Source organism: Schistocerca cancellata, chromosome 1 (assembly GCF_023864275.1).
Source record: "Schistocerca cancellata isolate TAMUIC-IGC-003103 chromosome 1, iqSchCanc2.1, whole genome shotgun sequence".
NCBI lineage: Eukaryota > Metazoa > Arthropoda > Insecta > Orthoptera > Acrididae > Schistocerca > Schistocerca cancellata.
The window spans coordinates 169,150,145-169,173,660 of NC_064626.1; positions in this window are offsets into that span (position 1 = coordinate 169,150,145).

The window sequence follows — 23,516 nt, forward strand, 5'->3', positions numbered from 1 at the left end:
GTTGCCCGATAAAGCGAACATATGCTGCGTGAGCAACATTATTAATCTGATTTCTAACCTACTTTGCAAGTGGTGGTATTGTTAGAACATGTTCAGCCAAAATTGTCACATAATGCTTAGCAGTAATGCCACCTTGTAGATTAACCATGGAATACCACCATATTACTGCTAAAATCATCGCCGAACCTCAGCCGCGTTTCACTCAGCCAGAACTTGGAAACTGCGCCAAACAATACTCATCCGTCCATATGAATTTCTTCTACTGCTCAACAGCGCAGGTTTTACGGCTTCAGTACAACGTTTTTCTGTTATGGACACTTGCTTCACTGATGTGCTGTTCTGGAATTTTTGATCGCCCTGCAGTTTCCTGCTTCTGAAGATAACTTCGTGTTGCTTTGGTGCTGACAGATATCGCAAGTGCAAAATTCACTTACGCAATGACTTTTGCAGCTGTCGTCATCTTATTTTTTTCTAAAGTCTTCTTCAATTACGTCTGTCACGATGACTCAACAAACACTTTCGGCCGCGTTGTGAAATGGCTCTGAGCACTATGGGACTTAACATCTATGGTCATCAGTCCCCTAGAACTTAGAACTACTTAAACCTAACTAGTCTAAGGACATCACACAACACCCGCCGCGTTGTGGCTTAGCGGATGAAGTTTTTACACATTCTCTGTATGCGTTATAAATCACCGATACGGTGCCTCTTGGAACACCGAATACGACGAATCCCTCTGTTATGGAAACAAATACCATACGAAAACGAACAGTTTGCCCACGTTCTAATTCACTTATGTAAGACGTAATGGACTCACAACTTCACGGAACACTTCTCTGACCAGATTGATACTTGAACGTATTGAGGACATTGCACAGGTTTCGCTTCTGGCCAATTACACCAACGCAGCCTGCAGTTACCGTGAAGCATGCATTTCTCACGATGTTTCCATATTTTTCTACAACTCCTGTATATTGGATTTCACCTAGAAAGACTAAAAATTGTGAGAGAGAGCTCATTTGTTTCAACTTCACCTAGAAAATTTCCATGTAATTATCACAGAGGGAAACCTGCTATTCAAGGAAATTTTACGCTTGTTTTTGCCGTCAGTGTCGCCATTTATTTACAAAGTAGTCCCGGTTTCGGCAGAAATGCATCATCCATACACAATCCTTACAGGAATTAAGACACTAGTTACAGACAGTTGTCAGCACATGTGACTTGTGACGTTTTCGAAACTGGTAACCAGCTATAAATAACAAGCGACTGTAACGACAAAAATAAATACAAGAATATCCTCCCCAGAAATTTGATCATACGACATTACAGAAATGTCATAAAGAATAGCGCCAATTAAGACTGGTAAATAGAAAGCAATCCACTGAAAATGTTATTGACTTTGTCAGATGCAGAAAGAATTGCTCACTGCACTGAACAATTATAAGAAAAAAACTGTGACGCTGTTCAAATAAGTTACGGGTTTGCTGCCGGGTGACGTCGTCGACCACCGCCGATATTTCGACAGGAGCTCACCCTGCCATTCTCAAGGCACAACTGCAAGGAGGAAGCAATGTGCAAGGGAATTTAATACCTCGGTTCACACAGGAGAAACAAGGAAGATACCAAACACAGAACAAGTAACCGCAGAGTCAACACACAATCAAAGATAACCAACATCAGAAATATCGTTAGTGACTATTAATCAACAGGTGAGGTAGCACTAATTCTGTCCCTCTGTTTTTTGATGAAAGACAGAGCTGGATTCCAAGCAGCATTTAAACAAAATCCACCACCTCTGTTTATAAGGTTGCTCGATAGTTTGATTTCAACAAATTCCTTAATAACACTATCCCAATAGCTGGACGGGCAAGCAAGAATGTCCGTGTTGTTCTATTCCATAGGATGACCGGTGTCAAGGCAATGTTCTGCAATAGCGGATTTGCTCGGCTGTTGTAAGCGAGTGTGGCGCTTGTGTTCAATACACCGGTCTTCCACAGACCTGATTGTCTGACCAATATATGACATGCCACAACTGCAAGAAATACGATAGACACCAACTTTACGCAAACCAAGATCATCTCTTACGGACGCCAACAGGTCCTTAATCTTAGAAGGTGGTCGAAAAACACATTTCATATCATATTTCCGCAAAATACGGCCAATCCTGTTGGAAATGCTTCCTGCGTAAGGCAAATAGGCCGTAGACTTAGGTGCCACTTCCTTGCTTTCGTCACTCACCCGTTGCACAGAAGGCTGATAGCACAACGTACGTTTGATCTGCCTCTCACTATAGCCATTCTGACGAAAGGTGACTTGGAGATGTGGTAGCTCAGCTGCCAAACTTTCAGGGTCTGAGATAACGTGGGCCCTGTACGAAGTATTCCTTCACGCTGAGCTGGATGGTGCCAACTATCAGCTCGCAGATACAAGTTAGTGTGAGTAGGCTTCCTATAAACTGAGGTATTACTTCATCCTTTCAGTTGTGCCTCGAGAATGACAGGGTGTGCTCCCGTCGAAATACCGGCGGTGGTCGACGACGTCACCCGGCAGCAAACCCATAACTTATTTGAACATTCAATTCGCCGTGAAAAGTTACGGTCTCTAACTGTGACAATGGTTGAGACAGCGAGCCGGTGACAGGTAGCTTAGTGATCTAGGCTCGGCTAGGCCAGGCCGGGCTGCCACCGCAGGGCGCGTTCCGCGCCACGCCGCGCGACGCCTGCGAACGCCGTGCTTCCCCGGGGACGGAAGCGGCGTGTCTGCTTGTTTGGCGCGGTTTCTCTGAGAGCCCGTAATCGAGTTGATGGCGCGCCATTAGCACAGCGGCTGCCGCCCAATCACGGACCGCAGCACGCAGCGCCCGCCTTCATAATTGCAGCGCGGGGCCCGAGCGGCGACCGCGACTAATGACGACCGCTACCTGCCTGCCCCAGCGCCCTGCGGCCTGTCTCTGCTCTGCTCCTGATGGCACCGCCGCGCCGCGCCCGAGCGACGAGTCTTCGCTTTGCACGGAGCACGTCTTTGCTGGGGGAGCACAATCACCGTATCGATCGCGGGTATGTGCCGTCTAGAATGGTGCTCTTCCACTCGTAGAAATTGAGTTTCAAGGTGACTCGTTAAAGTTTGTACACAGGTCGGTCATTACAAACCTAAAGATATGTGCACACTTTATATCATCAGAGTTCCGCTAACAATCGCGTGACGCCTATCATTGTAGACATGTCACGGATCAGAAACGTGGTGTATCGTCGAGAGGAGTGGATAGTGTACTACAATTCAAAAGGGGGTGGTTTAAAGGGCTCTAAGCACTATGGAACAACATCTGAGGTCATCAGTCCCCCACACGTAGAACTAATTAAACCGAACTAACCTAAGGACATCACACAGAGTCATGCCCGAGGCAGGATTCGAACGTACGATTGTAGCAGCAGCGCGGTTCCCGACTGAAGCGCCTAGAACCGCTCGGCCACAGCGGCCGGCGTACCACACTTCTCTTGCACTACAAAGTGGACACAAAAATGAGCTTCACCATTTGAGCGAAAGTGAAATACACTACTGGCCATTAAAACTGCCACACCACGAAGATGACGTGCTACAGACGCGAAATTTAACTGACAGGAAAAAGGATGCTGTGATACGCAAATGATTATCTTTTCATAGCAGTCACACGAGGGTGGCATCAGTGGCGACACCTACAACGTGCTGACATGAAGAAAGTTTCCAACCGATTTCTCATACACAAACAGCAGTTGACCGGCGTTGCCTGGTAAAAATTTGTTGTGATGTCTCGTGTAAGGAGGAGAAATGCGTACCATCAAGTTTGCGACTTTGATAAAGGTCGGACTGTAGCCTATCGCGATAGCGGTTTATCGTATCGCGACATTGCTGCTCGCCTTGGTCGATATCCAATGACTGTTTGCAGAATATGGAATCGGTGGGTTCAGGAGGGTAATACGGAACGCCGTGCTGGGTACCAACGGCCTCGTATCATATCAGTCAAGATGACAGGCATCTTATGCGCATGGCTGTAAAGGATCGTGCAGCCGTGTCTCGATCCCTGAGTCAACAGATGGGGACATGTGCAAGACAACAACCATCTGCACGAACAGTTCGACGACGTTTGCAGCAGCATGGACTATCAGCTCGGAGACCACGGCTGCGGTTATACTCGACGCTGCACCACAGACAGGAGCGCCTGCGATGGTGTACTCAAAGATCAACCTCGGTGCACGAATGGCAAAACGTCATTTTTTCGGATGAATCCAGGTTCTGTTTACAGCATCATGATGGTCGCATCCGTGTTTGGCGTCATCGCGGTGAAAGTACATTGGAAGCGTGTGTTTGTCATCGCCATACTGGCGTATCACCCGGCCTGATGGTATAGGGTGCCATTGGTTATATGTCTCGGTCACCTCTTTTTCGCATTGACGGCACTTTGAACAGTGGACGTTACATTTCAGATGTGTTAAGACCCCTGGCTCTACCCTTAATTCGATTCCTGCGAAACCCTACATTTCAGCAGAATAATGCACGACCGCTTGTTGCAGGTCTTGTACGGGCCTTTCCGGATACAGAAAATGTTCGACTGCTGCCCTGGCCAGCACATTGTCCAGATCTCCCACCAATTGAAAACGTCTGGTCAATGGTAGCCGAGCAACTGGCTCGTAACAATACGCCAGTGACTACTGTTGATGAACTGTGGTATCGTGTTGAAGCTGCATTTACACGCCATCCAAGCTCTGACTCAATGCCCAGGCGTATCAAGGCCGTTATTACGGCCAGAGGTGGTTGTTCTGGGTACTGATTTGTCAGGATCTATGCACCCAAATTACGTAAAAATTTAATCACATGTCAGTTCTAGTATAACATATTTGTCCAAAAAATACCCGTTTATCATCTGCATTTCTTCTTGGTGTAACAATTTTAATGGCCAGTAGGGTACATACGCGGGAAAAAATCGCAAATAATAGATGTAGAGTAATGAAATATCCGGAATACATTTGCACAGGTAAAATATTTAAGAGATTAACATGGCAAGATGACACCTTAATGTAAGCGCAAGATAAGCCATCGCAAATTTGAAATGCTGGCACATTTATAACCGGAGTAACTTCAAGAACGTTGAACGCAATCCTGAAAACGGGCGTGCACGGATTTATGCAGGCGCCGAATGTCAGTTAGCGTGCTGGAGTTCCATGCCTGTTGCAGGGACGGTTAATGCTGTTTGTGGATGGCGCAGGAACCGTCGTCCGATAATGCCCCGTACCTCGTCGATTGGAGACAGATCCGGTGATCGAGCAGGTCAACGCAACTTGCGACACTCTGTAGACCTTATTGAATTATACCAACGGTACGTGAGAGAGCGTTATCCAGTCGGAAAACACCCCCTGGAATGTTGTTTATGAATGGCAGCACAACAAGCCCAATCACCAGACGTACAAATTTTCAGTGAGGGTGCGTGGGATAACCACGAGAGTACTCCTGCACACGCACCTCAGGACATAACTCCAGTTGTGGGTCCAATGCATCTAGCAGGCAGTCAGGTTGGTTGCAGGCCCTCAGCTGGTCTCCTTGTGACCAAAACACGGCCATCACTGCCACCGAGGCAGAACCAGCATTCATCAGAAAACACAACACACCTTGAAACATCCCCTTAGAACAATTTATATAAGACTGAGCTTAAACTGACACACAATATTTTTTAGCGCAACGCGATCTGACTTTCAGAAATCCCTACAAAGGAATGGCCCTGACTAACATTAAACTATACCTTTCACAAATCACTTACCTCACCAAAAATCTTCGTTACTCGAACTACTGCAAAACAGCGAGCGCCACTACTGCCAGCTAAATAAAAGATTCAAACTCCGGAAGGCACTAACTACTGAAAGGCATAGTTAGCAAATGAAAGATTTTAATAGAGAACAAACAATGTATTTACCTTAATAATAATCATAATATATATGCCATCCAGTCTTACAAATTTCAAGTCTCCGCCATCTCTCTCCCCACATCCACCACTGCTGGCGGCTCACCTCCAACTGCGCAACGCTACGTGCTGTTCACATCCAGCTGCCGCTGCCCAACACTACAATGGCAGACAACAATGCAAACTAGCCACAGACTGCACACAGCACAGCCAGTGATTTTCATACAGAACGCTACGTAACGTTGCCAATAAGAAAACATAAACAGCCTACTTACAACCTCCACCCAGCACGCCAATGAGCTCTTGCTGACACTACTGTAATCGCAAACGGCGGTGGCTTGGGATCAGTGAGTAACTGGAGGTACACGCTTGGAGTGGTGGTTTCTGTGCTCCGCGGCGACGACGTGTCGCGTTAAGACCTGCCTAGACATATTTTGTTGTTGTCCCTCGTCGGACTAGCCAGTGATTTGCTGCAATGTAAATATCCTATACGCTACTACAACTTGCGTTAACCGAGAGCGCCCCTTCTCATCACCGTACTGTCACCTGTCACTGTTAACTCTTTCCTGCCGAATAAATACACTGATGGCACACACTCTACAAAGTGGCTGCACCTACACAACCACGGAGTTGATGAGTCCCGTACGTCAGCCAGCCATGATTTCACACGAATGAGTGTGCTAACATCGCAGTCGTCCATCACGCTTCTTCGCGGTCGGTGATACACCGAAACTACTCCGGCTACCGACAGGAACGCCCTCCTGGAACGCAACAGCTATCTGTAATAGAACTGTTCAATAGAACAAAATATCAGGCATATTTTGTCGAATTTGTCGTGGAATGTCGCAAGTGATCGCTGTACGTATCGCGATATGACTGATTGATCTGAGACAGTAATGTTACTGCAACTACACGGATTTCGGGCTGGGATAATAATCGTATAAAGATTCAGTGTTTTGGAGCAAAAGTGAAATGTTTGTTTCGTAATCAAGTCAGCAACTGAAGATAGTGAAATGACTCCTACTACACAGGGTGAGTCACCTAACGTTACCGCTGGATATATTTCGTAAACCACATCAAATACTGACGAATCGATTCCACAGACCGAACGTGAGGAGAGGGGCTAGTGTAATTGGTTAATACAAACCATAAAAAAATGCACGGAAGTATGTTTTTTTAACACAAATCTACGTTTTTTAAATGGAACCACGTTAGTTTTGTTAGCACATCTGAACATATAAACAAATGCGTAATCAGTGCCGTTTGTTGCATTGTAAAATGTTAATTACATCCGGAGATATTGTAACCTAAAGTTGACGCTTGAGTGCCACTCCTTCGCTGTTCGATCGTGCGTATCGGAGAGCACCGAATTACGTAGGGATCCAAAGGGAACGGTGATCGACCTTAGGTACAGAAGAGACTGGAACAGCACATTACGTCCACATGCTAACATCTTTTTATTGGTCTTAATCACTGACTCACATGTACATTACCATGAGGGATGAGGTACACCTACACACGTGGTTTCCGTTTTCAATTACGGAGTGGAATAGAGTGTGTCCCGACATGTCAGGCCAATAGATGTTCAGTGTGGTGGCCATCATGTACCGTGTGTACCGTGATGTGCCTACAACCCCAGAGGATATGAAACAACGTATTGTGGCAGCCTGCGGCGATATTACACCAGATGTACTGCGGCGTGTACGACATTCATTACGGCAGAGATTGCAATTGTGTGCAGCAAATGATGGCCACCACATCGAACATCTATTGGCCTGACATGTCGGGACACACTCTATTCCACTCCGTAATTGAAAACGGAAACCACGTGTGTACGTGTACCTCACCCCTCATGGTAATGTACATGTGTGTCAGTGAAAAAGACCAGTAAAAAGGTGTTAGCATGTGGACGTAATGTGCTGTTCCAGTCTCTTCTGTACCTAAGGTCCATCACCGTTCCCTTTGGATCCCTACGTAATTCGGTGCTCTCCGATACACACGATCAAACAGCGGAGGAGTGGTACTCAAGCGTCAACTTTAGGTTACAATAACTCCGGATGTAATTAACATTTTACAATGCAACAAACGGCACTGATTACGTATTTGTTTATATGTTCAGATGTGCTAACAAAACTAACGTGGTTCCATTTTAAAAAACGTAGGTTTGTGTTAAAAAACATACTTCCATGCATTTTTTTATGGTTTGTATTAACCAATTACACTAGCCCCTCTCCTCACGTTCGGTCTGTGGAATCGATTCGTTAGTATTTGATGGGGTTTACGAAATATATCCAGCGGTAATGTTAGATGACTCACCCTATATATGAAAATACACTCCTGGAAATGGAAAAAAGAACACATTGACACCGGTGTGTCAGACCCACCATACTTGCTCCGGACACTGCGAGAGGGCTGTACAAGCAATGATCACACGCACGGCACAGCGGACACACCAGGAACCGCGGTGTTGGCCGTCGAATGGCGCTAGCTGCGCAGCATTTGTGCACCGCCGCCGTCAGTGTCAGCCAGTTTGCTGTGGCATACGGAGCTCCATCGCAGTCTTTAACACTGGTAACATGCCGCGACAGCGTGGACGTGAACCGTATGTGCAGTTGACGGACTTTGAGCGAGGCGTATAGTGGGCATGCAGGAGGCCGGGTGGACGTACCGCCGAATAGCTCAACACGTGGGGCGCGAGGTCTCCACAGTACATCGATGTTGTCGCCAGTGGTCGGCGGAAGGTGCACGTGCCCGTCGACCTGGGACCGGACCGCAGCGACGCACGGATGCACGCCAAGACCGTAGGATCCTACGCAGTGCCGTAGGGGACCGCACCGCCACTTCCCAGCAAATTAGGGACACTGTTGCTCCTGGGGTATCGGCGAGGACCATTCGCAACCGTCTCCATGAAGCTGGGCTACGGTCCCGCACACCGTTAGGCCGTCTTCCGCTCACGCCCCAACATCGTGCAGCCCGCCTCCAGTGGTGTCGCGACAGGCGTGAATGGAGGGACGAATGGAGACGTGTCGTCTTCAGCGATGAGAGTCGCTTCTGCCTTGGTGCCAATGATGGTCGTATGCGTGTTTGGCGCCGTGCAGGTGAGCGCCACAATCAGGACTGCATACGACCGAGGCACACAGGGCCAACACCCGGCATCATGGTGTGGGGAGCGATCTCCTACACTGGCCGTACACCACTGGTGATCGTCGAGGGGACACTGAATAGTGCACGGTACATCCAAACCGTCATCGAACCCATCGTTCTACCATTCCTAGACCGGCAAGGGAACTTGCTGTTACAACAGGACAATGCATGTCCGCATGTATCCCGTGCCACCCAACGTGCTCTAGAAGGTGTAAGTCAACTACCCTGGCCAGCAAGATCTCCGGATCTGTCCCCCATTGAGCATGTTTGGGACTGGATGAAGCGTCGTCTCACGCGGTCTGCACGTCCAGCACGAACGCTGGTCCAACTGAGGCGCCAGGTGGAAATGGCATGGCAAGCCGTTCCACAGGACTACATCCAGCATCTCTACGATCGTCTCCATGGGAGAATAGCAGCCTGCATTGCTGCGAAAGGTGGATATGCACTGCACTAGTGCCGACATTGTGCATGCTCTGTTGCCTGTGTCTATGTGCCTGTGGTTCTGTCAGTGTGATCATGTGATGTATCTGACCCCAGGAATGTGTCAATAAACTTTCCCCTTCCTGGGACAATGAATTCACGGTGTTCTTATTTCATTTTCCAGGAGTATAAGTTCAGAGATCATCTCGTTTATTTTTTCTGTCAATATGGATTGTAATCAGTTGCATATTACCCACCACGCTTTCTTGTACTATTTCCATCTCTTCGTCTCACAGTGGCTGTTACACATAACGCCCTGTATTGTTAAACTCAGTCCAGACCGACCTCGGAAGGCCTAACGGTACTGACCGACAACCGTGTATGCGGATATGAAGGGGCATGTGGTCAGCACACCGCTCTCCCGGCTGTGTGCGCCTGCAGCTCGTGGTCTCGCTGTCGCGTTCTCGCTTCCCGAGCACGAAGTCCTGGGTTCGATTTCCGGGAGGGGGGGGCGGGGGTCAGGGATTTTCACCTGCCTCGAAATGACTGGGTGTTTGTGTTTTCCTCATAATTTCATCATCATTCATGAAAGTGGAGAGATTGGGCTGAGAAAAGGTTGGGAATTTGTACGGGCGCTGATAACCGCGCAGTTGAGCGCCCCACAAACCAAACATCATCATCTCCCGGCTGTCGTCAGATTTCATGACCGGAGCCGCTGGTTATCAGTGGAGTAGTTCCTCAATTGGCACCACAAGCGCTGAGTGCACCCCACTTGCCAACAGCCCTCGGCCGCGGTGGCCGTGCGGTTCTGGCGCTGCAGTCCGGAACCGCGGGACTGCTACGGTCGCAGGTTCGAATCCTGCCTCGGGCATGTGTGTGTGTGATGTCGTTAGGTTAGTTAGGTTTAAGTAGTTCTAAGTTCTAGTGGACTTATGACCTAAGATGTTGAGTCCCGTAGTGGAGCCATTTGACCCATTTGAACAGCCCTCGGAAGACCTGGACGGTCACCCGTCCAAGTGCTAGCAAAGCTCGACAGCGCTTCTTTTATCTGGCGGAAACCAGTGTTACCAATGTGGCAAGGCCGTTGGCACCTCTTCACTAGTGACGTGTATATATTTATTATAAGGGTCAACAGTTAGTTATCTGAGTGATTCAGTGCAATTCACAGGCCTAAAACACTATACCACCACCGCTCACTGTTTAGATATTAACGTCCGATGGCAGAAGGACTCCAGAACTTTACGACTGATACGTTTAGCATATACCAAATTACGTCTCAGCGGCTCAAATTATGCACCTATTACATCGCAGTCCATCAGTTTTCTTCTACGCTCTTCTTCAGCCTCTTTTAGTGTTTGGCAGGGTACAGTAAGACAGTGAGTTTTTAATTTACATCTTCATAAATGCACGTCGTAGACACAACTTATCTCTGTAAAGAGGTTTAAGTGCACTCATTTTGGCAGACGAGTATAATGTCAGAGAAAAACGGAGCTTCAGAGACACCCTTTCCCGTCGGTAAGCGCGCTAAAAGGGGTCCCGGCCGTCGCCGGCTTCCTCCTAAAGCGCGGGGAAGGCGCCGGTCTCGAGGCGGCGGCAGCCCAGCCAGTCCTGAGGCGCCGAGGCGGGCCCGGGCACATGAAAGCGGTAATCCGCGTCAGCTGCGGCCGACTTTAATACACGCAAAATTAAAATTAGGCGCTGATTTGCATCGCGTAATGGGGAAAGAAGCGCTTGTGATCTCGGCGCTGGCTGCCGCGGGCGCCGCCGTGTATATAGATTAAGAAATTTCGTCCGGCGGCGGCGCTGGCTGGGCGTCGCGACGCCGGCGCCGGCGCTGTGCGCGTACTTTATTGCCGCCCGCGCTCAGACAGCAGCGCCGAGACGCCGGCGACGCCGCCGCTTTCATTAGGCGCCTTCCGGCGGCGCACCTCTGATTGACTTTTAATCAGAGCGGCCACCGGGCGCGCCTTTGCTCTCGCGTCGCCTCTGGTCTTTGACGCGGCACCCGACCTCTCTTCTTGCCCGCCAGCTTCTGCAGACATGTCGTTCGCAAACTCGTGAGCTCGGGCTGTGCACAAATCACTTCTGCCAGACAGTGAAAACTATCGGACGATTTGTCTGAGAAGTCTTTTCTCGTGAACAGCTGACTTGAAGAATAGAAAGAAAACCTGAAGAACTTTTGAGGGATGAATTTGATTACGAGGAAAAGAAAATTATAGAAAAACAAAAATTCGTCACTTCACTCGGAAATGAAAGGCAGTTTGAAGAGAAATTATCAGCAGTGGCAGTGTTCCTGCTTAGTGTATTCATCTCTTGGTCTCCCTCTACGGTTTTTACCCTCCACGCTGCCCTCCAATGCTAACTTTGTGATCCCTTGATGCCTCAGAACATGTCCTACCAACCGGCCCCTTCTTCTTGTCAAGTTGTGCCACAAACTCCTCTTCTCCCCAGTTCTTTTCAATACTTCCTCATTAGTTATGTGATCTACCCATCTAATCTTCAGCATTCTTCTGTAGCACCACATTTCGAAAGCTTCTATTCTCTTCTTGTCCAAATTATTTATCGTCCATGTTTCACTTCCATACATGGCTACACTCCATAGAAATACTTTCAGAAACGACTTCCTGACATTTAAATCTATACTCGATGTTAACAAATTTCTCTTCTTCAGAAACGCTTTCCTTGCCATTGCCAGTCTACATTTTACATCCTCTCTACTTCGACCATCATCAGCAAATAGCAAAACTCCTTTACTACTTTAAGTGTCTCATTTCCTAATCTAATTCTCTCAGCATCACCCGACTAAATTCGACTACATTCCATTATCCTCGTTTTGCTTTTGTTGATGTTCATCTTATATCCTCCTTTCAAGACACTGTCCATTCCGTTCAACTGCTCTTCCAAGTCCTTTGCTGTCTCTGACAGAATTACAATGTCATCGGCGAACCTTAAAGTTTTTATTTGTTCTCCGTGGATTTTAATACGTACTCCGAATTTTTCTTTTGTTTCCTTTACTGTTTGTTCAATATACAGATTGAATAACATCGGGGAGAGGCTACAACGCTGTCTCACTCCCTTCCCAACCACTGCTTCCCTTTCATGCCCCTCGACTCTTATAACTGCCATACCACAGAGATTAGGGCTAAAGTATAGAGAAAGACGAATAACCCAGAACAAACACATAACCGAAGACAGACTAATAGAAGTAGAATATCTATGTTTTCTTGTTAAGAAGGGTGTTGAGCAGGACTCAGCTTATCATAGCTTATCGAACGTCGAACAAAGGAATAAGTAAAACGAATGAAAAGTTCGGGGCAGGAAAGAGGTTTGTAAATGAAATAGAGTTCCTTGCCAGATGTAAAGGAGACTTGGTAGACCTCTTGGAACAACCGTAACGTATTGTTAAACAGGACAGTGACACAGCTGATAATGAGTATAAAAAAGAAGAATAAGGACCTACGTAATGTCAAAACTGGGGACGCCACAGTGATGAATGAAGTGACAATTCTGTCTAGAAAATAAGCTAACATAGGTTGGACAAGCTCAGGAAAATATCACAAGTAGGTTGACATCCACAAATAAATCTTCCTTCGGTAACATATCTCTATTGGTATCAGATACTAATATGGAAATGTGGAAGAATTTCCTTAAAATTAACGTGTGGAGCACAGAATTTTGTGGATGCGAAACGGGAACCAGTGAAAATCAAGAGAAGAACAAACTGGAAGCAATAAAAATATCGTATAATCGAAGAATTTTAAAGCTTAACAAACAAATTACAAAATATAGAAGCACTAAAAAGAGTACATGAGGACAAAAGAGGGTAGAAGTTGGTCTTAGTACAGGTATGGGCGAGTTCATGGAACATCAACCGAGAATAGTTAGCCTGTTGCGCAGCAAATGGAAGATATTGTAAAGGGAAACTACAATACACAAAATTACTATAGAGCTTGTTCCGTGGGACATTTGCGTAGAGAAGAATTAGCGCAAGATAGGAATAGGTGGAGGAAAGCATCAAACCAGTCAAAAACAAAAATAGACTTAAAAAAAAGCATCTGCGATAACTTATTACAGTTACACTAAAACTCTGCAAAAAAAGATAATGTGAATCAACCCCTGTTGACAAATCCCAACATACTAAGTTCTGTTTTCTCGTCTCTTCTAGCTTTGTCATAAGGACTGCGGGCAATCGCTCTCCACACGTAAATGTTCCGCGCTCGTTAGTCGAAACATTTACCTGGACGACACTAATCAATTTCCTCCGCTGCACTACTATGCGGAATTGTTTACATAAAGAGTTACAGCTTCGCTTTCACTTGCAAAACAAGCTTTTTGGTCACCCTTCCTACACCACGGCTACGAACCACGTAGCTGTTTGATCGAACTCATTGGAAAACGAATACTGAACACGACGTAAACGCCACGAACCATTCCTATCATCTCTATTAACTGATTCCTAACAGCTACCTTGGAATCAGAAAAATAATACCTCAGAGATAGTTCAGAAATTCAAAACTTGGACTGTTATACAAAATTAAACAATTCGATTCTATGTTAATAATACAATTTACTTTTTCTTTCAGAAATGTCAATCAGCCCTTTGCTTCAACTAAAAATTATTTAGAATTGTTACCGCTGTTACGTCACCCACGACAGGCGCAAATAATCGTTTAAATAACAATACGCAGTCTTATATTGTAATATACCATGGTTTTAAAACGAACTAAAAAATGTTGAAACAATTCTCGCAGTCCCAGACATATTCGTAACTCCCTACAGCTAGTCCTGGAAATTCGAGACTGTGTATTTTTAATAGCTATGAAAATATTACTAAGATTCAAAACGAAAAATGTGGTGCATATACAGCAGATAATAGTAAGGAAGTAAACCGTTCATGCATCAAATATGTTCCGCATTCCGATATTACTACTGTGGCTGAGTAGGAAAAATAATCCTGTGATGCTCGAATACAGAATTAGTAGTGTGCTGCATGACGCAGTCACATCCATTAAATATCTGAGCATAACGTTGAAAAGCGATATGAAATGTAACGAGCACATGAGAACGGTTGAACAGAAGCCGAATGGCCAACTTCGGTTTATTTGGAGAATTTTAGAAAAGTCTATCTCATCTATAAGGGAAACAACATATAGAACCCTAGTGCGACCTATTCTTGAGTACTCCTCGAGTGTTTGGGACTCCCACCGGATCGGATTAAAGAAGACACCGAAACAATTCAGAGGTGTGCTGCTAGATTTGTTATTGGTAGGTTCTATCAACACACAAGTATTACAGTGATGCTTCGTGAACTCACACGAGATTCCCTGAAGGGAAGGCAACGTCTTTTTGCTAAACACTACTGAGAAAATTTAGAGAACGGGCAGGTGAAGCTGACTGACGAACCATTCCGCAGCCACCAGCGTCATGCACCATACAACGGTTTGTAGCGTGTGTGTGTGTGTGTGTGTGTGTGTGTGTGTGTGTGTGTGTGTTGAGATGGATGTAGATGTCTCCGCACAACACGCCGGTCCCACAGGGCAGCTGAGCTGTCAGGTATTAGCAGACTCATTCTCACAACCACACATCACCGCACATACCAATAAGTAAGCGAGGTAACAGTGAAGTGACATCCAGTTCTGAGTTATGTTTAAAATTTCAAGCCCCCCGGCTCACAGGGAAGCTAATTTAAACTCAATTGCAAAATCTGTACCAACCAAACAGACAAGAAAGTGACCGAACAAAAACGTGATCAGAACCTTATAATAAAAATGATAACACTCAACATCAAACACAAGAATGTCTCTGAATCAAAGCGCTTGCCTGGACAAAAACACAATCAAACTTCTCCAAAGAGCCCTTCCATAGTAGTCACGTAGACAAACAGTGTGGTGATGACACAGTTTTTTACCTCACAAGCAGGTACTACAATGACTTCGCTATGTGCATTGGATTCGCATTTCGCACCTGGATGAGTGGGATCCACATCCCCATCAGCCTATCCTTGATTTTGCGACTTGACCTCCCCCTTGGGACATTATAAAATAATTATTTATGGCCCTAATAATTATGGGTGTCTAGGGGACCCATAGACGAGGTGAAAGCACATACTTTCATACCCGCCGAAATCTAATCAAGTCATTGTGTTGTGGAATATAGATACCTTTTCTAACGAAAATAGAATATTCTTTACATGAGTTTATCGAATCGACTATTTTTTATGACATCCTCAACACAGTAATACAATGCAAGTCACAAGTACCTTAAATGGCTACTGATTAATACAAGAATCTTCTGTTTGCTGTCATAGCCTCACTTCACATACAGTATTCGAAGTCCAAACTCCACTCAAAATATTAGAAAATCTAGATCTGTCTACATAAAATCAAAGTTCCTTCAAAGTCCATCTGCCGTCCTGCAACCCGCACACTATCAGAATTTATAGAAGTGCAGCCCGCGCCAATAAAACACTGTCTCCACAAGGGCCTCTTTACTCCTATTTATAGCCGAGGTGTCAGTTTCTCAGTGCAGTTGATATTACATGTTACTTCGCCATTTAAAACTTTTTCAGTTTACGTAAGTAAACTCGTGATTTGTTTATAAATTCTCCGTGACTAATACTTCGCCCAGAATCCGTAAAGTACAAAATTATTATCATATGCTGAGTATGGCTAAATAACTATCTTTTATGTGGTCAACGTTTGCTACCGCGTTTTTGGATACGGTTTAATGTCTATTTTCTCGAGTCAAATTGAGAGCACGATTGTTTGCGGCACCTCAGTCTACTGGTAATTGGCTCTGTTTGATCAGGCTGCTCCGGTTTTCTTACTTTTAAGTAACATCAACAACAATGTTTACCAAAATTACTTGCAATATGCGGAAAATTTCTAATGACAAAAATAAATTTTAATTCACTAATTCTGCTACTAGATCAGCATTCCATGTTGAGTTATTATTTTTAGACATCGCTCACCTCTGTAAAATTAAAACAATGAAAGTTGTTTCCTTAATTTAAGATTGTACGTGTGTACATCTTCTCGATGGCTCTGAGCACTATGCGACTTAACTTCTGAGGTCATCAGTCGCCTAGAACTTAGAACTAATGAAACCTAACTAACCTAAGGACATCACACACATCCATGCCCGGGGCAGGATTCGAACCTGCGACCGTAGCGGTCGCTCGGCTCCAGACTGTAGCGCGCAGAACCGCACGGCCACTCTGGCCGGCCGTCTTATTGAATCCATAGCTCCTAAATGTGTGACGAAGTTCAACATAGGCTCATCTGTTTCGTTTCGACGACTGTTTTAATCCGATATGCTTAAATCCTATATAAATGACATGCATCATGCATTTTGTGTTTGAATAAGATTATAAAATGTCCGCTAGGTCACAGAAAGCTTTTGCAGGAAGCACAAAGGACCACGCACTTCGTGTTTCCAGTGAAACTCGACTGCCCGCTACCCTGTTGCCTCGACAGACACGCTTGTCGGCAAACCGCTGTGGACAAACACGTGACGGATACTGTTGTCTAAAGGCCCAGCAGACCGACCGCCTCGCTTCTAGCGTCTGGCGCCCGAGCGCTGCAAAGCGCCTGTCGAGCAAATACGCCCCCTTTTAACTCAGACTGGCGGTTGGGCTCGCAGGCGTGATATCGCTCAGTTCGTACCATCTAAATTCTAAAAATGCCCGGGACGGTTCCTTGGAAACGGACAATGTTAATTTCCTTCCTATTGCTCGTTCAGCCAGAGTTTCTTCTGCTTTCCTAATTGAGGGATGATGAAGTCTAATCCTTCGTTCAGTTATTATTTTAGCGCACGGCCGCGGTAATTACACCGTACCAAAAACAATATAAAAATAATTTTTTTGGTTCATATTTTCCGTTTCTCTCTTGTAACCGATATAGCGAGTGAATAATTATTGCTACGAAGACAGGGAAGTTTGACGTATACAGATGAAGCTGTCAATCAAAAAACGTTCGTATAGGAGAAATAATATTTTTTACGATTGTAGCATCTTTACCAGTTGAAACACATATCCATTATTCTAATTTCGATTTATCCGCAAAAATTTGACCTCTGAAGCTAATGGGTCAAATGGCTCTGAGCACTATGGGACTCAACTTCTGAGGTCATCAGTCCCCCAGAACTTAGAACTACTTAAACCTAACTAACCTAAGGACATCACACACATCCATGTCCGAGGCAGGATTCGAACCAGCGACCGTAGAGGTCGCGCGGTTCCAGACTATAGCGCCTAGAACCGCTCGGCCTCTCCGGCCGGCCATATTTGGGTCCCTGAATTAATAAATATAGGAATCTCAGTTAGATCTGCCCTAAAATTATGCATTCAAGCTTTACCCTCAACGAAGACTTGTACGAAGCATATAAAATTTATCTTAAGCCTGAAGTGTACCTCTAAGCTCTTTAAATGTTCATAAAGATTTCGCCACGAACCAGAATCTGAGAATTGAGGAGCAGAAGTGGAAAGGATTAATTAGAAGAGCCCGTGCGGTGCAATCAGCGTAAAACCAGGAGCGCGCGCACTTACAGCAGCCACGTTACGAAGAAGCGCGTGCGGGGAGAGCGACGCGGGACTTTATACGCAGCGTTCTCCTTCATTCCAATCTGCTGATGGGCGATAATTCCGCCGATTTAAGCTGATTTATGCCGTCGCAGAATTCCGGGGGCCGGGAGTTCATTGTGGCTCGGCGGCGGCAGTTGTTTGCCCCCTCCCTCGAAACCCCCCTTCATCATCTTTCTGTGCCATTTGGCGCAGGCGGGCCGCGTAGGTGCGAAGGGAAGCGCCGCTCCGTGGCGCTCGGCGGCGGGCGCGCGCGCAAGCGGGGTCAGGCAAGACGCGGAGGTAATTGCGCGCGCGCTTTGTGGCGCGGGACACGCCCAGCACCAAATCACAGGGAGCAAGGAGCGCGGGCGCCGGCGCCGGCGCGGGAGCCCACGTGATTTGTGTCCCAAAGTTGTCAGCATTGTTCGCGCCGCTCTAATGAATGGCCGCGTGGCCGGCCCGGCCCACACGCGGCGCGAAGAAAACGCGGCGCCGATGCGGAACTTCGCCACCGTGTCCTGTGGGGGAGCGCCAGCGGACGCTCTTAGAATTCGGCATTCCATTTCTAGGAGCCGGCATTAAGTGCGAGGGAGGGGCGGGTAAGGGCGACGGGTACTGCCGTCTGAAGCATACACTTCTTACATGATCTCCTCGGGAAAAAACCCTGATAAAATGATCGAGTGACAGAATATGACCTGAAGAATTAGTGAGTCTCCAATAAAGGCAGTGTAAGCCAATGATGGAAAATAAATTAGCAAAAAAAAAAAAAAAATATGAAGAAATAAGGGACAATCTTTTGTTGTCGAGGCTCTTTTATTGCCCACGTTTGCTTCCTAATGTATAATAGGGAAATCTGGTTCTGCTTGAGCAAATATAAGTTTTCTCCTTTTAGCATCCATACACGTCTCGGAGAATTTTCTCCATCTTCAATAGGTTTTTAATTTATTTTCTCTTAATGGAGAAAAATTATATTTGCTCAAGACACAACAATATTTCTTAACCCTTCATTACACACCCCTTTTAGAAGTTAAAATATTTTTTTTTTGTATTTCAAATTGTTCAAGGATGTCAGGAAAAATGTTGAAAAAAATAATATAGAAGTATTATTACTCACTACTGCACATATGCAAACGAATTTGATTTGTATACTACTCACATATTTATTAGCAGAAATACAAGATGAACGGAGCAGAATACTCTCCAAAGGTTGTAGAAGCACTACAAATTTTTTTGCATTCACGTGTTCTTCCATTCAACTACTAACAATCACCGCCGAAAGAGAGCAATGTCAGCCTGACTTAACAATGCTACTCACAGCAACACACATTGTCTCGTCATACACTCAGTAGCGTATTGTAGTGCCAGAATCTTATCAGTTACCGTCATAATACAACATAGCACGTCAGCAAAGCAGTTTCAAGCGTTAAACCTCGAGAACGACGGCGAAAAGAGAGTTGAAACTTTGCTTTGCACATCTGCAAAGCAACGCAGTGAAGGGTTAATTTATTTTCTCTTAAAGGAGAAAAATTTTATTTGCTCAAGACAGAAACATATTTCATCGTGAGGTATTAGGAAGCAAATGTGGACAAAAATGACAGCTTCGACCACAAAATAGTTATCTGAGCACCATGCTAGTTATTTCCGAGTAAGCTCTACAACAAATTCAGAAGCACAACACAAAAACTACACCAGGCTATTCTGAACACAAAATTCAACAAATTCCCTCTCTCTCTCATCAAGTACAATTTTTTTGTTAATATTTTTGCCAGCACTTTTCTTAAAATAAATACTGTAATCTCAAAAAGTGGTAAATATCATAATGGATATATTCCTTGTAAGTAGATTAACAGAGAATAAATTAAAACACACTGAAGATGAAGAAACTTCTCCGAAATATGTATTGGTACTAGAAGAAGAAAAATTGTGTTTGACCCACATTTCCTTAGTTCTCTGACAAAGGACTCTTGGTAAACTGACACTCTATTGCTACAAGAAAACTAAAATATCAGTGAGGCTTAACGTTTTCAATTCCTAGGTCGGAAAGCTTTCTCGGAAGCTGTGTATTCAGAATGCTACAACAAAAATTGCTCCTGCCACGTTCAGAATCAGAATACTTCAAATTGTCATTGGCACTGAAACTTGTTTGTAATCACTACACACAGTGAAATCTTACAACATAAAACTGTAGGCTGCTGGCCGTGCGTCTATGACCAAAGAATGTCGATACGTGAGAACTGTTAGCTCATTGGATTTATAGCTTATGGCAGGCACACACTTAAAAGGAACTAAGGCATTCGTTCAGCGAATACCAACCAGAAAACAATTTTTTCTCGGTTACTTCTTCAAGAATGTACAGAACTTTGTGCAATTTTCTGCGGTTTTCTCTTGGAATAGGTCTTCCAAGGAAATTCAAAAAAAGTTGATAAGTCTTATATATTTAAAGTTAAGTGATTTAAAAAAAATGTTGATATTTCTAGTGACACTTATCACCGTTCAAGGCGTCTTCACAGCAGCTTACAGTATTGGGCTATATTTTGTGTACATGATAGATCTGCGTAGTTTGAATCGGCATACTGTGCGCTACATTTGCAGTAAACCCATGAGCAAGTTTCTTTGCATCACATGACGCCAAGGTATACGGAAAAATAAAGAAGTAAACAGCGGCATGAAATAATAGCAGTAACCAAAGACGGAATCATCCAATATCAGTTATTTCGTTATATCATTCAGTGGTGGAATCGGCAGTAAAAGCAAGGCTCTTTATAAAAGCAGTCGGATAGGCTGACGGGATCTTAACATGAAGCAAGCGGGCTTGAGCGTAGTCTTTTGTGCGTTACTGCTCCTTCGTACGGCACAGCGAGAGGCATAGATTACGTAGATATCTATGCTCAAATTCGTAAGTGTTCGATAGATAAATTTCTCCACGCATGATTGGCTGACACTAGTTGTCACACCTGTCCGTAAGTAACGTTGTAAACGCCTTCATGCGGCATTGAGGTATTAAACACGATACTGTACACAGGTAAAAAGTTTAAATGTTTGCTTTTATCCACAATGGATGTGCCTCCATTTGACTATACAAATTTGCCATGACAAAAGATTGATGGTGGCGCCCATAGTTCATTTTATGATGTTTGAAATTTATGACTGTAGCGTTTCCAGCAAATTTAATGATATTTATGTCACCTCTCTGTTATGGAGTTTCGTGTATTTCTATAGTCATCTTTGTAACTTATCACGCCTTCGGTTGCTGCTGTCTTTCTAGTGCATTCTGTGTCAAATCTTTGCTAATTCCTTGGACTTAATTCTCACTCACGTCAAATCATATACATGGTGTCATTTTAACTACAATCTAATGAAAATAATTACGCATACGACACACATATTTTGCATTTAGCAACCAATTTTAATTTTACACTGATTAGTCCCAAGATCAGCATGGAAGTGATTTGTGACGATTTGTGGTAATGCAACCTAAAATTCTGAAAATAAATATTCACCGCGAACACAACGCTTTAATAACGCTTCTGTATTTCTCCAACATGGTTCCAAGTTGATGTAAGAGGATTTGTTACATATTCTTCATTATATATCCCAGTTTCATTACTTCTATTTTTTTAAGCACGTACTACAATTGAGACTATGTATTTCAAATGTACTGCAGGTAATGACCCGGAAAAGGAAGCACAAGAATGGACATTTCGCGATAGTCACTTCTTCATTTGTTTTCGCAACAAAAGACGCTGGAGAAAAATGTACAGTAGAACGTAAATAATTTGCTTACTGTTTCTATTTTTGTGCATTCAGGTAATACGCGTAGACTTGGAAGTTGTGTGAACTCTGGCCGTATCGTTAGATACGAAAAACAACAATTACAGAAGGCTCTGAGCACTATGGGACTTCCGAGGTCATCAGTCCCCTAGAAATTAGAACTACTTAAATCTAACTAACCTAAGGACATCACACACATCCATGCACGAGGCAGGATTCGAACCTGCGACCGTAGTGGTCACGCGGTTCCAGATTGTAGCGCCTAGAACCGCTCGGCCACCCAGGCCTGCTTTCCAGGGAGAAGCAGAAAATTATATGATGAGTGCAAATGAACTCTCTGAAAAGAATGGATGGTTGAGTTTATTTGTACGGCACATAGGCATTCCGCGAAAATAAATGTAATATGCCTCACTGGCGATAAATGAAGACATCTTTAATAGCTCCCAGAAAAATGCGAGGTAATAATATCATCGAAAGGAAGTGAAAAGGAATTACGTCCTTGTACGGGACGTCGTGTGAAATGTACCTAGCAAGGCCGTTATTAATTAAGAAGCCGAGAGGGGATCTTTTTTAATGGTGACTGAAACTTGCAACAAGGCTGGAACACCTGAGTTGCGATCGGAAAATTTTGATTCGAATCCTCCTTTGCATGATGATGCGTTTCACGGCGGCTGCCTAAAATAGCAAAAGCTAAATGTTAGGGCAGCTCTTTCGATAATCATTTTCAGGCATTTTATGTGCGCAAAGGTGATGTCCCATTCACAATGAAGGAGTATCCGTTGATGATTAAGCTTAGAACGAATACCTGCGAGTGGCTGTCCCGCTGAAAGACGTAAAGCGTGGCATTGCTGTGCTAGTAATTAGTGTTTGCTAGATGAGTCTCCGTCAATGTCTGTGACACCATATCCGCGCAGCGTACAGGAGTGAAAGCAAGAGAGCCCTGCCGGCTGTTTAAAGGTATTTACCCGGTCCGTGGCGCAGGCGTGGCGCCAGCGCTGCCGTAGCAGGCGCGGGACGCCCGTATTAATATGCATAGCGCGCCGGGGCGCAGATATGCTGAGAATGTAACAGCTGACAACTGCTGATGTATAATGTATCACGTGACTCCGCTCCCGGGACTCGCCACCACCTGCGAGTGCGCGGGCGCGCTCAGACACACACCCACACACTCACACACACACTCACACACACACACACACACACACACACACACACACGGCGAGATCGCCCCTGCGATAATACTAGGCGCCCGCGCCAGCTGCCCTAGGAAAGACCTCGCGGTCTCGCCAGCTTCGTTTCTCCGCGCCTCTACCCCGACCCCCTGCACCCCGCTAGCGCTGCGTACGGCTCGTGCCGTAAGCAAGAAGCCGGCAGCGCTCCCGGGTCTTTCCCAGATCTGCATGCAAAGCGGGAGGCCGCGTTCTGGTCCCGTAAGCGCGCAGCCAACTTCCAAAATTTATCACCCGCACCACGCACTCCCACATTCCTTTTAGCCTAGAATGCCACTGTGTGTCTCATTCAGCTGTTCCGTGCAACTTACAGCCGCAACGGATGAAGAAGATACGCCACCCTCTTTTACAATGAAATATTTCGCTGAAAATACTACAGTTCGGTCACGATGTCAGCATACGTCTAGATGAAAGTACAGGGGAAAATGTCGTGCATAGTTACAAACTGCTTATCCAGGATCCG